The following is a 15,890-nucleotide window of genomic DNA, read 5'->3' on the forward strand; positions in this document are numbered from 1 at the left end:
TTGTTTGACTCAAACAAGTAAACATCCACAACAATTTATGTTCAACTAAACTACCTCTAAAAAACTTGAAATTAAATCCTAAACTAGGTGAGGAAATATTGATCATCATGAAATAATACAAACATGATCACAATAATTCACCATGCAAGACATAACAATGAAAAGTAAAGAAAATTTTATATTATATTAACAATAATTCTCCAAAAAGTCCTCCTTTTCAAATGAGAGAATTGGAGTTTATATAGGAACCCCAAGTACAATGAATGACCAAGATTGCTTTCAAATTGAGGGACAAGATTAATCCACATAATCCCTAATTAGGGTTTCATAACTACCTACTGCAAGCATTAAATGCTCACCCAACTACAATTAAGCACCACCTAGTGGGCCAATTAGAAAATTACATTACCTTCTTGGATCCATAGGAAAATTCAAATCTACAACAACTAGATAAAGATCAATGACATTTGGACCAATGAGAAGAGAGAACTTGTAGAAGAAGTCATCACCTCACCGACCAATAGGAAATATCAAGAGAAGCCATAGACCAATTAAAAAAGACCATTATGCAACCTCATCATCTTAAACTACAAGGAAAACCACCACTTGTGAATAATTATTAATTTTTAAATAATAGTTGCAATAACACTTAGAAAATCATTAGAAACTTGCCATTTTAATTTCCAATAAAAATAATTTAGTGAGGTGATGTAAATTTGATTGGAAAATATTATTTATTTTTATTTATAATTTATTTTCTATTACTTCAATTTCTCATTTGTTAAAATTGATGTCATTTGGATGTTTTCAATGCAATAATAAATTAAATAATTAATTCTTTTTAAAAATCAATCCATATTCAACGTAAATTTAATCTCATCTCAATTTAAAACTATATTATTTTTTATTTTTATTTTATTTTTCCTTTTATTTTCATCACTTTCTCTCTCAATCTTTTTTTTTTTAACTTATAATTTTTTTGGTGTTATTCAAATCTTTGAAATTTGATCATGTTTCACAATCCCCCAATAAATTTTAAAATTTCAAAGTGTCTTATTAAACTCAATGAGAGGTAGGTGCTTTTATAATTGAGATCTCTTGTTAATCATGAAGTGGAAACCACTACACACTTAGGTAAAACCATGAATTAAAAAGTGTAAACCACTATAGACTTAGGCAAAACCATCAAACAAAAAGGGGAAACCACTAGGCACTTGGGAAAAACCATCAAATAAAAAGTGGAAACCACTAAGGACTTAGGAAAAACCATGATAGAAATCAAGGATGACTTAGACAAGTGCATGGTAGAAATCCAGGGTGACCTAGGCAAGTGCATGTACCATGCGGTAGTAAACATGTACTTTGGTGAGCACATGTAAAGTGAAGTGTACACCACCATGTGCTTAACCAAGTACATGTATTGTGTTACTCAATTTTATTTTTATTTCTCAATTTTATACACTTTGCTAGATTTTTCCTTTTTCCCTCAAAAAAATTCAATACTTTTAAGCCAAAATTTACCAAATCTCGAATTTTCCACACACAACAAGATTTTGCCCCTTTTCTCATCCTTTTGACTCTTAGCCAAAATTTTCCATTTTTTCCTTTTTCAATTTGACTCTAGGAAGGCTTGCAAATTTCTTAAATTGTTGCCAAAATTTCTCTACCCCTTAGAGTAAGAACAAAAGAGGGGGTCCCCATTTGCAATGGGGTGATGGTGTGAAATCCTCACAATAGAATCCAAGGGAATTGATACATGAATTCCAAAATATTAATATGATTTGCACAAATTAGACATGTTAAAAAGTTATTATGATTTTGAAATCTCCTAAAGACATGAATACACATTATGGAATTATAAAACATGATGGTTGTAAAAAATTAATGTGAGTTGTTTGACAAAATGTTCAATGTTGTGATATTGCTATCAAGATTTAACTATGTGATTTTGAATCAAACTCATTGACCCATGTTTCATGAGTAGTGATTCAACATGAATCCACATCTCATGAGAATAAATGAGACATTTAGAACTCATTGGATCTAGTTGATGCTCACAAGGGTGAAGTACTAGGACTTCCTAGGAGGTCACCCATCCCAGTACTACTATAGCCTGAGCGTGCTTAACTACAAAGTTTCCTCCATGGTTAAACCCAAATCTTGCAACCCCATTTGAAAAACATTCAAAAAGTGTTGTGCCTTATTAACCATTCATTAGAAATCCCCTTAAGCTCATTAATTGATAAGTAGGAGATAATTTCCATAGAAACTCAAATTGTGATATTACTATCAGGATTTAACTGTGTGATTTTGAGTCAAATTCATTGACCCATGTTTCATGAGTAGTGATTCAACATGAATCCATCTCTCATGAGAATAAAGGGAAAACTTAGTTGTCATTATATCTATGTGATTCTCATAGGGGTGAAGCACCGAGACTTCCTGGGAGGTCACCCATCCTAGTGCTGCTCAATGTTGACAATGTGGAAAGAAACATGAGGCATGTTGATTATCTGACAAAAATGATTGATTGCATAATTGCCCCAAATCTAGTTGTTGAATAGATTTTAGAATCTATCAAGTGAGTTCAAATATTAACTTTTCATAAAAGTGGAAGTTTTGGGATATGCATTAGCATGTACCAAAGCATGTTTGTATTGATATTTTTGTCTGATATGATAGTTGCCAATTGTGCTAGTAGAAGTGAATGAAAAATGTGAAGTCATAAACCATGTATCTAGATTGATAATAATACACTTCACATGGACTATTCCATGAAATGAGATGATTGCAGTAATTTTAGGAAAATATTTTTTGTTGAATAGGTTATAGAAAATTTCTAGCTAATGCAAGTTATGATAAAGCTCATCTATATGACTCCAATTGTCATTCTCAGTGGCCTCAAATATTTTCACCTCAAAGGAATGTGTTGTGTATAGCATAATATAATTTTTAAATATGTGAGATATACATTTGTTAAAAAAACTTTACAAACTATTGAAGAAAATATTAAGGAGCATGTGAAGGTCAATTTAATAACATTTTCTAACATCCTCACTACCTATGTAAAAATAGAAGCTTAAGTAGATAGTCAAAATCATAAATGAAGATATCAAAGAATTTTTTTAATGGAGGTACTTCTAAAAATATTTTTATCTACCTAATATGAGAGCACACACTAACCTCTTCGGCTAAAAACCAATGAATAAGGGGTATCTATTCTTCCAAATTCACATGAGATGCAATCCAAGCCTCAACCCTTTTTTTATGTGAGAGTCTTACACTCAGAAAGATTTGGTCCATAGTGGGCTCTTTAAGAATGTTTTTGTGAGATGACTCACTACAAATATTGTTGCTAAATGTACATTCCATAAGTGGAACCATTGGTAGTGCATGATAACTATTTGATAGAATGCCTAAATGAATCCCTTCTCATCTAATGCAGAAATTGTATTATATGTACATAATGTTAAATGACTCATGTCTATCAAAGATATCCAATAGAATAATTGATATGGGGAACCTTCTTAGAATTTATCATTGCAATCATGCTCCAATAGACATGCAATGATGTAAGAAAATCTCTCATAAGAAATGTAATGAGTATTTGTTAAAAATGCATTAAAGACATGTTAATTCACAAGTTCATGGTGAAAATGAAAAAAAAATGAAATGAAAATACGAACAATAGATATAAACACAAAGTGCATAAATATTATTGTGTTTAAATAAATTTACCTACATCTACGCTTGAGTAGGGGAATTCTCTATTAGTTACAGAATATAAGATACATTTAAATACACAACATTTTCATATAAATACAACTCCAATTGGATTATTGGATGTTCATCATAAAATTTTAATGGAAAATAAAATTGGAGGTAATTTACATAATGGTTTTGGGTTTCACATCTCCAATAAGATCTCAAATAAAAAAGATCAACTACTATTATAAAAAAGTCATTCCCCTAGACCAATCCTTGTTATCATATGCTGGAAATGTCAAGACAAGCTCTACAAAACTCAAACTTATCCCATACAAAATCCTTTAATAGAGCATTAAATGGATTGACCTTGGTGTCAATCTTGACAACTTGAAGCTTGCCCTCTCCAACCAAATATTGAATATAGTGACAATGCAAGTTGATATGCTTAGAATGACACTGAGATGTATTATATTTGGTCAAAAATATCACATTGTTGCTGTCACAAAACATAGTATAATATGGTTGCTTTAATATTAAATCTTTAAATAAAATTTGTAACCATACCATCTCCTTTGCCCCCTCAAAGAGTGAAATATAGTCAACCTCTACGGATTATCGAGCCCCTGTGTGTTATAATTTAGAACCCCAACTAATAGTTGTCCCAATATATGTGTAAACATAATTGGAACCAGATCTTTGTTTGTCTAAAATTCCACCAAGATCCAAATCTAAAAATCCTTGCAATTATGTCTTAACTTGCCCAAAACATAAAGAGAAATTAGAAGTACCTTTTAGGTATCTTATAATCCATTTAACAATCTCCCTCATAAATATGATTACCACATTAGCAATATTTAGAATAGTAAAAATCATAGCGTACATGATACTCCCAATTGTAGAAGTATAAGGAATGCATTTTGTGCTTATCCTCTTGTTTTTTAGAACACAAATTAGAAGATAGATGAAAATGAGAAGCTAGAGGAATACAAATTGGTTTAGCTTGTAACATACCAAATATGTCTTGTACCTTTTCAATGTATTGCTTTTGAGATGACCAAATTTTCTTCTTTTGTCTATTCCTTAAAATGGTTATCCCAAGTATTCTGTTAGCTACCCCTATATCCTTCATGGAAAATATTATATTTAATTATTTCCTTAGCTCATAAACAATCTTCATACTAGTGTCAGTTACTAGCATATTAACCCATGTTTAATTCTTAAGTAAGGAATCCATTTCCTCATGCATCGCAACCTGCCATTGATCATAATTTGCATCCTTAACTGCATCTTTGTAGTTTGCAAGCTAGGAGTATTCATAAACTAATAATGATTGCTCTACTTCAATGAAAAAAGTCCATAATTAAGAAATTTGGCCTTGTAGACCTTCTTAATTGAAGTTCTAAATTCTTTATTTTGTCTTTATCATTGGAAATAGAGTTAGATAAGGTAGGAATTAGTTCAAATGAAGAGCTAATAACTTTGGACTTCAAAGTTCCTATTGTTCTTCCATTAATATTTTGAAGACCCCCATCACTATTAACTCCATCATGGTGGATTGATTCTACTATGTAAGTTTACCATATGTGTATTGCTTCATCAAAGAAACTTCGCATACACCATCAACATGTAAACCATTCAAGTTGTGGGAAGAACACTGAATTGGTTTCTACTCCTTCACATTGTTAACAACTTAAATATGTCCCAACTAAGACACCAATATGTTGTCAATAACTTCCTACACTATAGCACCCATGTTACTTGTTCTTTCTGCAAACTAAAACACCACAATAGCTAGATGGGATGATTTTTGCACTCGATCACCTACAATTTCTTTGATAAATGGCATCAATTATGGATCATCATCTGAGAAAGGATGCAAGCCATAGACCTATGCCTTCTAGATGGTGTGCTCTAGATTTTCTTTGGGTGTTGCTCCCTTAATATTGAAGAGTTTCCAACATGGGGAGGCAACTATTGTAGAGTATAGTGCATCTCCCAAATTTCTAAAATGCATGAAAACCTATTCTTCTATTAGAGGTTTTTCATTAAGAGACCCTCTTGTAACTACAAAATGTATATTATTGCTATAAAAAATGATGTGATCTTCATCTAGAAAAATAGAGATAGAGGATCACGGTGATGAGTTTGGCACAAGAATTAAAATAGAGGTGGGTGAACTAAGATTAATTAGAGATATTGAATGCAAATTGCCACTTGAGTTTTTGTTCTACTAGGTTTTGTGTCTTCACTAAGGCTTTCCTTTTGAGTTTTCCCTAGTTGTGTCATACTACATTTACTATGGGATTTTTGTGGGCTTTATTATGGCTCCAAAAAATTTTAGGACAATAGTTAATACTGGTGTTGGAGTTGCTACTACTGACATCAATGCATCATCTGAGTAAACACCCTCACCAGTTCATCCCAAAGGTATTCTATGAGGTAATTCCTCCCTCGACATTGTTCTTAACATGCAAGATTTCAATAATACCTTTGTTTGGCTAGAAAAACATACCTTGATAGGTTATTTTGTGGGTCATACTCCTTCTAAAAGCATATTTAAAGAGTGGGTCGCCAAGGCCTAGACTCTACATGTAGTCAGGCTAGACGATGTGAAAAACCTCACCAATGGTTTCTTTTTGTTTCATTTTGGTAACCATAGTTAGCATGACCAAGTATTTTCTTGTGGCCCTTGGACATCAGGTCTTCCCTTGCAGTTTTCTAGAGGTGATCCCGAGATTTTTCAATCTTGGATGATAAAAAGCTTTGTGTCCCTATTTGTTTTGAATTTCCTAGTATTCCTATGCCTTTTTGGTCCTGAATTCATCCCATTGCTAAACCCATGGCAAGATGGTGTACATAGAGCCACCAAATTTTTATTATGCTCATCCTTAGAGAAGGGTTTTCATTGAGGTGGACCTTAATTTATTGTGACCTCAAGGAAATGGTTGAAATTCATGATATCAATAGCACCACCTTCACTGAGAAGGTTCTTTATTTGAATCTACCCAACACATGTTACTAGTGTCAGTCTATTGAACACAAAATCAAGGATTTCCATTTGATTAAGCACAATAAGAATCCTTTTAAGGAGGTCTAGCCAACTGTGGCTCCAAAGAAAAAAGAATGGATGGTTGTTACCCACAAGGGTAAAAACTCGATGGTTCCCAAGCAAGCGGCTGCTATTATCACTTAGGATTTAACTTTGGTGGTTAACAATGTGGTTCTATTTTTCTAGTTGGCCCCCTTGATGTTGCCTAGTTCAAATCTTTTCTCTTAGAGGAATGGGGAAGTGTCTACAAGTGCTCTACAAATATCTTGGGTCCACACACCACATGCAATTTCTATGTACTACCTAGTATCTCTATAGCTCTTGTAGTCTAGATGGATGGTTAGATGATAGAGATGGCATGGAGAAACAAAGGCTAATCTCTTTTGGGGATACTTCTCCTCATTTAAAATCCACAATAGCTTTCTTGCACAATAATTTATCCTCCCTTGGGAAGGAAGATGACATACAAGAAATTTTATCATGAATTTTCTATCTTGGAATGTTTGGGGTCTCATAGACCTCCCCAAGAAATACCTGGTTCATGACACTAGATGATGATTGGGTCACCTTGATATTATTTGTTTGCAAGAAGTTAAAATTTATTTTTCTCTCCTTAACTCATCTTGTCATTTTATTTTGTTGGATAGTGCCTCATTTTCTTCCCAACATGAAGTTGGTCTAGGTGGTGTAGTCACTCTTCTCTGTCCTCATTTAGTTTCTTTTGTTATTTATCATGGCTTTGACCTCATATAGAGAGTTTTTTGGATTTTTTTTCTTTTTAGAATCATTCTTTTGGAATCATTAATGTTCATGTACCCAATGATGTTGTGGAAAGGTCTTACCTCTAGCATTGGATGGTGAATCAGGTGCCTCCTAGAACTTGGGTTATGTGTGGGGATTATAATATGGTGGAGTTAGCCGTTGACAATGATGACATGTGTAATAAGTTAGGATTTTTTTATCCCAATGCTAACCACTACCATTCTAGTGGTGTTTGGAATACTTGGTCCAAATTATGAGTTAGCTCTGACATAATTTTTAAAAGGCTTGACCATGCTATGTTGTTAGCATAATTGTTTTACAGCTTATTTGAAGAGTAGGACTTGCCTATCATTACCCTTTTGGATGTGATTTTGTCAAACCACTATCCCATTTTATTTTCTATTATTTGGAAATTTGTCAGGTAGTGCCCTCCAAAATATGTTTTTCCCTAAACACTTCTCTACTTCATCATGACCACACTACATCTCATATCTTGTGTGTCTAGAACTTGGAGCTTCAACTCCACACCCAAGTTGGGTGAATTCAATGGTTGAATACACCATCACTAGTATGACAAGGTATCTTTGTATCTACAACAAAAAACTTTTCATATACCATTGGAGATCCTGTGAGGCCATTGTCAAAGAGCTTTGTACTACTTTTGAAGCCTTGGCCATGAATTTGTTCGACACTAAACTCCATGTCTAGCTTTCCAAGGTTTGGCATTAGAAGAATATTGTTGATAGCTATGCCACACATTGAGCTTATATCAAGGCTTGCCTGCATTGTCTTAAGGTAGGTGATTAGGCTTCCAAAGAGTTCATCCAAGCTCTTTGGGCCTGTCATACTATCATAAGCATCAAGAAGATTAAGGAAGGTGAATAGACTCTTTGTGAGATTCCTAACATTCTCCAAACCTTCATCCATTACTATATCAAAGTATTCATTTCTTAGGTCCCCTCTAAGGCTAGAGATCAAGCCCTTTAGGACTTTATTTTTATTATCCCCAATAAGGTCCAAGAAGAGTGTCATTCCTTCTATGATAATATTCTCATTGTTAATGACCTTAAGGAAGCTACCTTTTGCATGGTAGATGACAAGGCTCCTAGGTGTGATGGGTTACCTTGTGAATTTTAATATAAGACCTTTTGGGAATTCATTTTCCCTGATGTGCACAAAGCTTATCTAGAATTTTTTTATTTTAATATGTTGGGTGCAATATTATCATGAAAGGGAATATTAAGTTCATACCTAAGGCTAAAGGTCTTGAAGATATTTGTAACTGGAGACCCATCATACTATTGAATGTCTCCTATAAAATCATTGTCAAGGCTTTGGCCCTCAAAATATGCAAACATCTTACCTTTGATTGTGTCTCTAAGTAGACTGGCTTTATTCAAGCCAAATACATCTCAGAAAATATCATTTTTTTGTGGGAGGGTATTTAGTGGACTCGACATTCCAAGTAGCTAGCTCTCTTCCTCAAAATTGATTTTGCCAAAGCATTTGATCAGATTGAGTGGTCCTTCATTCTCACAATGCTTAAAGCTCTTGGATTTAGGCCTATTTTTCTCTAGTCTATCCAAATTATTTTTGGTGATGCCTCAACCTACATCACCATTAATGACAAACAATCTTCTTCTTTTGACCCTTTCAGATCCGTTCAACAAGGTTTTCCTCTTGCTTGACCCTTTGTGTCCCAACAACTGAGGGTTTTGGTTACTTTATTGCTAATGCCATCTCCTTTGGTTTGGTTCATGACATCTCCCTACCAAATTCTTTCTCACAATTGGTTAATGGGAATTTTTTTGACGACACCTTTCTCGCCCTCATTAAGGATGAAGAAAATATTGCCAATGCTCTTTAGTGTCTAGACACCTTGTGTCTTGCTTTTGGCTTGGCTATCCAATGGCATAAAACCATTAGTTATAGGTAATATTTTCTTCTAGATCCTCCCTAGTTTGACTAGTATGAGTTAAAAAATTCATCATGGTGAGGTTTTACACTTCTTGGATATTCCTTTTACTTTCTAGACTTCCCCTATTGAGTTTTACAATGTGGTGCTAGCTAGAATTGAGAAAAAATTAAAATACAAGATTACCAAGCCTCTTTCCTAGCTATTAAGCTTCACATTTGTTCCAAAATTTTGGTTGCTATCCATGTTGACTATTCTTCATGTTGAATTCCCTCTAAAGATTCCTATTCAAAGTTGTAACACCTTCTGAGGGATTTTGTTTGGGCCAAGGATTTTGAGCATCATGGCTTTCATAGAGTGACCTAGACGTTTTCTTGTCTCCCTAAGGAGTTTGGTAGCCTTTGACTCCTATCTAACTAGAAGCATGGAATTTCCTTATGTGCCAAATGTCATTCATTCTCTCATAGTACTAAAGTGTGGAAGATTTTTTTCAAACATTGTATCTCTTTAGGGTATCTAGTCCATAGGCCAGCCTAGAAGGGGATTGACTTTCAAACCCTTCTAATTACCCAAGAACTTGTGTAAAGAACTAGCACATTTGTGGTGAAAAGAATTTGGAAAGCCTTGGAATCCCTCAAACCCTGGCTTTGCTTGGCTGATGAAGGCTTTAGGGATGGGCTTTCTATGAACCAAAACAACATTTTGTGGTTCCCCATGTTTACTATTGAAGGAATCATGTTGGCTAAGGTTCATGGAGTAAGTGCTCTTTATTTTTCAAACATGGCATTAAGACTCCTATGGACCATTTTTCTAGAACCACCATGAGTATTTTCTCTTGAGAGGACATGCATGTCTAGTTTCAATTGGGTCATCCAGATCATTAGACTTTTGATCTTCTATTTTCTATGGTGCCTCCTCAAATGCTTCACAAGCTAGGGTCTAGTTTTTTAAACCATGGTGGAAGGATTGGAAGTGGAACCCCATCACTCCTATGACTAGCTACAAACCCAAGTTGGGTTATCGCCAGTTGGTCCATCACCTACCTATGGCTGATGTGCTCAATCAATGGTGGCAGTTGTAGTCTTCTCACAAGAATTGGATCCTTATATTTACCACCATTTAGAGGGTTTTAACTGAGCCAGAGATTTCTCACTTTGCTTGGTGTATTCTTTTCTAGGGCTTGCCTCTTGGTCCTTGGCTTAAGAATTTAAGTGTCTTAGACCCTAGATGTCCTTTTTGTGGCCAACAAGAAAATTTCCTTCAAATATTCTAATTTTGTCAAAGGGCCTAGAATTATTGGGTTTAGATTCATGATTTCTTCAAACCCTATCTGTCAAAGCCTTTCTCCTGGCATATGATTTTGTTAGGGGATTCACCTAGAATGCCTTATAAGTATACCCAAATTTGGCATGCTTTTAGGATGGAGATATTATTTACTTTGTGGAAAGATAGAAATATTTTTTTATTCACTCACATCATCCTAGATATTAATGTCTCTATGTACACTAAGGCTTGTATTTGTAAAATTTTCATGATGTAGATTCAAGTAAAGTTGTGTTGGAGGTTTCTCACCTTCAAGAATCACTCAACCACTTAGAGAACGCACCTTATATAGCTTCTAGAGTGCCACCAAATGTTGTTTCCATGGAGCACATTCCACCCCATGGTTACCAATGTGGTCATAACTCTTTCACTCATTTCTTGTAGATGTTGCGTTCCTAGGCCCCTCGTCAGTCATAGGCATTGTGTTCCCAAGCCCCCTGCCACTCACCTAGTGGTGGCTTTTCTTATCAGCTTCTCCACTCTTCTTCTCCATGGTGGGGATCTAGGTGGTCCCTAGTTGCTCCTCCTACTACTCATACTAATGTTGGTTGGTCATCCTCCAATCGAGACCCCAAGTGGTCATTCCCCCACCTGGACCTGGGTATTTTACATCCCAAGATGAAGGGAGAAGATAAATTTAAGAATGTTGTTGTTGATGATGGGTGGGTTCCTCTTGAGCCACCTACTAACCCTACTAATTTTGGGGTTTTGATGATTGCCATTATCAGAATAAATGGAACAACCTTAATCCTACAAATACCATTATGTACACAGAAAAGAACAAATTTTGAGGAGAAAAACTCTCCTCCATTCTCAGTTTTAGGCACTTAATCTTGTCCCCAATCTAATTTTGAACAAGATCCTTACATGTTTTGACACTGAGAGAAAAGATATGATTTCTTAGAAAGTATATATATCCACACTTTTCTTGTACAATCATCTAGAAAAGTAATAAAATAATTAACTCATCGAATAGAGGTTACCTTAGTGGGTCCAAAGACATATGAATGAATCAACTCTAATGGTGTGTTCTTCTTTTCACTTCCAGTCTTCAAGAAGTTGACCCACTTCTTCTTGTCATAGAGATTATGATCACAAAATTTAAATCAATTGATTTTGATCCTAGTAATTTTTTCCTTTTTAACATAATGGCAAGAACTTTCTTGCTCATGTGACTGAGCCTGTGGTGCATGTATAAAAAAATATGTGCAAATGCCTAAACTAATATAAAATAATTAAATCTAATATATATATATATATATATATATATATATATATATATATATATATATATATATATATATATATATATATATATATATATATATATATATATATATATATATATATATATATGCATACATAGTGAAGATTATGCAAAGAAGATGAACAAAAATGTAAGCATTATCTTCACCTACCAAGCTTGATTTGTCTCCATTGTCCTCCTTTCCTTTGAGTGCTTGATTGGTGAGCTCTCAGATTTGTAAATCAACTTCTTCTTCAAAATTTTGGAGATTATTTGAATCCAATGCACAACCATAATGTTATATCCTATAATGCTAGAAATGATATGATGGATGAAAATAGATACATCATAAACATGTTGTGTTAATGATGCAAGAATGATATGATAATCCTCAAATGTTCTTAAAATAATAATTTACTCTTAGATTACTATGATTGTCAGTTGTACCAAAATTCTAATTGACCAAAAATGGGAGAATTGAGGCTCCTTTTATATATTTTTGAGAGACCCTAGCTTGGGTGGCACAATCCAATAGTTTTGAAAGAAATTAGATAACTAGAGGGTTGAGATTGACTTGTTAAAGGAGATGGAGAGAAAATAGGGGTTGATTGGAGTATGAGAGGAATAATAAAGGTTGTATTACTCCCACATTGACACAAAAGAGTTTGATGTGGAATGGGAAGGCATGTGTCATTTGTCTCACAAAGACCTTTGAGAGAAGAGTGGTGAGACTCAATTATCATGAGGAATCTTGGTACAAGTATCCCTTGAGTCACCCTTCACTAAGTTAGGTGGCTTGACCACCACTAGTTTGTGTGGGTGGTGGCAAGGATTTTGTCACAAGGAGGAAAGTGTATGTAGGACTAAGTCACAAGAGAGAAAGTTTCCTTATGACTCATTCCTTTGAGGACATGTAGTCACTTTTTACCTCTTAGTAATAGAGCTTGTGTGTGATGAAAAATAGGTTAGTTAATAATTAATTTAAATTAATTATTGGTGTATGTGTGAGGTGTTGTGTGAGTTGGGCAAGGGATGTGAAGTAGGATACTTAGTCATCTCATGATTGAGTAATTAAGTAATCTATTATATCACTTATATGACTTATTTAGAAGACTTAGTGTAATGTGACATAACCTACATGAATAAGCCTAATAAACTAAATAACTGATAATGGGTAATAGAGGAATAATATTAATTAAATGTTTTAATATTTAAGTGTATATATTTTACCCCTCTTTTAAATAATGTGTTTAACATATTATTCCAAAGAAAATAGCATTGTCACACTATTATACCTACCCCAAGATTTTGGATGATGCAGATGACTTGGACTGGTTAGATGCCCCCTTGAGATATTGACCAACCTAATTTTTTTTGTATTCAAGAAATTTGGAGAAAGTTGATCAATCTCATGATAATAGGACATTGAAGAAAATTAGTTTTAGTGAAAAATAAATATAGTATGAGTCATAGGATTACACCCTTGAGAAGGTAGGGTACTACAAGATACAAATATGGAGGATAGGGTCAAATGAGACATCATTTGCATACTTGGTGATTGGAGAGAAGAGTAGAGAGCCCTCATGTTGTTTTCACTAGTTAATCATTGATTCAATAACATTTGATAGTATTAGAGACCAATCGACTATGGCAAGCTAGTAAGTGATCCAATCATTTTTGTGATTTTTTAATTTGAGCATAAGTTTTGTAGATAAATTATTTTTAGATTTTGGATGGGAATTTTGTTGGTTCTTAAAATTTCATTTATATTGGCGCAAACTTATGCGTAGTTTTTCCATACAAATGCACAACATAATTACACAAATACATAGAAAAGAGTCAATGCAATTTGATGATGCATAAACTTATGTTTCTACTCTTGTATTATATATATATATATATATATATATATATATATATATATATATATATATATATATATATATATATATATATATATATATATATATATATATATATATATATATATATATATATATATATATATATATATATATATATATATATATATATATATGCATTTTTTTGTCTTGGTGCATCCATTTGGGTATATGTTGCATATGTTCAAAACATGTGCACAGCTAGAAAGGAGGCACATTTGGTTAGAATTCATATGCATGTAGGCAATTGTGTTGTGCATTTATAACAAATTATTATGGTTGAAGGTTATGGTGTATGCATTTGAAGATGTTACACATTTGTGTATTTTTAATGATATTTAAGAAAATTTTGATGCAAAAAATATAAAAACCTAGAGATATAGGTCTTTTTATAGTATGAGTCTCATTATTATACTTATTTGTGTTGAAAATTGATTGTTCTAGGTTAGGAAACATTGCTGCAAAGCATACTAGGTATCAACAAATGATAAATTTATCTAATGAACATGTGACAAACATGTGATAGTATAAGTTGTAGAGTAAAATAGATAATTTAGAAATTATTTATTTTTATCACGTCTCTCCCTAATTTGGTCATTTATTCTTGTTGTTAAATTTAGGAGATCATCACAGATGTCCTCATGATGTCAAAGAAGAGATATCTCATGACACAAAGTCTTAGAATGAAACTAGTAGAGAATGATAGGGTCTTGATTTTTCTTTGCAATCTACATCATGTGCTATATTTTCTTGATATGAGGGAAAATCTTGGTCATATGGCAGCACTTATTGAGAGAAGGCACTCTGATACCAATGCCTTCCATCTCCCTAATGAGGAGATAAAAGTTATTTGGAGGATGTGTATCACATTCTTCACTTGCCCATTATGAGAGAGCTAGTATAGTATGGTCAACTTAGGGGACATGTAGATTGTAGTGATGTGTTTGGTGATGATGATATTGATGATTATGAGATAAGTTAGGATAACATGATAGAGCTTAAAGAGCCTCTTCTTTTGGATTTGGTGGACATGATTCTAGGTTTTATGTCTCTAAATAGGAGATGACATGGATTCCTAGTTGGATAAGGGAGGACTATATTGAGGATGTTGGAGGTGAGTACCTAGTTTTCTTGGAGGGTATGCATGCTATCCCATCTTTATCATGATCTACATTAGGTGGTGTACCATAGAGAAGAATCATTGTTTGTAGGTGTCACATTGCTTCACATTTGGGAGTGGAAGCATATCATAGTATCATGAACCATTTCTATGAGGATCAAAGGTGTTGGAAGCTCTATATCTACGTGTATGTATATATTCAGTCCCAGCCCAAGCTAGGACATCTAGTGTACTAGAGATATGATCTATCCACATTGGATTTAATTATATAGAGTTAATACATGAACTGAAAGGCCTAGGATAATGAGATGCAGGTGGGATATTTCTTTGAGAGAAGATGATTGATTGGGAGGAATTCCCACATCTTAGACAGATAATAAGTTGATTGTGTTCTGCAATAGTTTAGGCACATCTAGAAGATTCCCTAGGGAGTGACATATTTTTCTCATACTCATTGAGAGATACAAGAATGGGGGATTATGGCATCATATGAGATTGTGAGATAAGAGTTTATGTACATGTCATTTCAAGCATGGATTATAAGGAGGGATAGTGTGGATATAGGCATGATGGGTTATTGTGGGTAATATCTATGGAATCATTTTATTTTGAGAATCTCTTCTCTAGATGAGGCACCTTCAGTAGATTAGGGTGATAGGAAAGGATAAAGGAAGAGATAGTGAAGTTGAGGCAATAGGGGACTTATTGCAGATAGAGGTGGGGGTTGGTGATGATGGTGATGATGGAAACAATGATGGTGATGGGGGGGAGATGAGAGTGGAGAGAAGAGAGTGAGGACTATAGGAGGCATGACTAGGCCTGATGTATCAAGATATGTTCCTCTTCCACAAAGACAAAAATAGGTG

The sequence above is a fragment of the Cupressus sempervirens genome, chromosome 8 (assembly GCF_028749045.1).
Source record: "Cupressus sempervirens isolate cs-2001-9-10 chromosome 8, ASM2874904v1, whole genome shotgun sequence".
Taxonomy (NCBI): domain Eukaryota; kingdom Viridiplantae; phylum Streptophyta; class Pinopsida; order Cupressales; family Cupressaceae; genus Cupressus; species Cupressus sempervirens.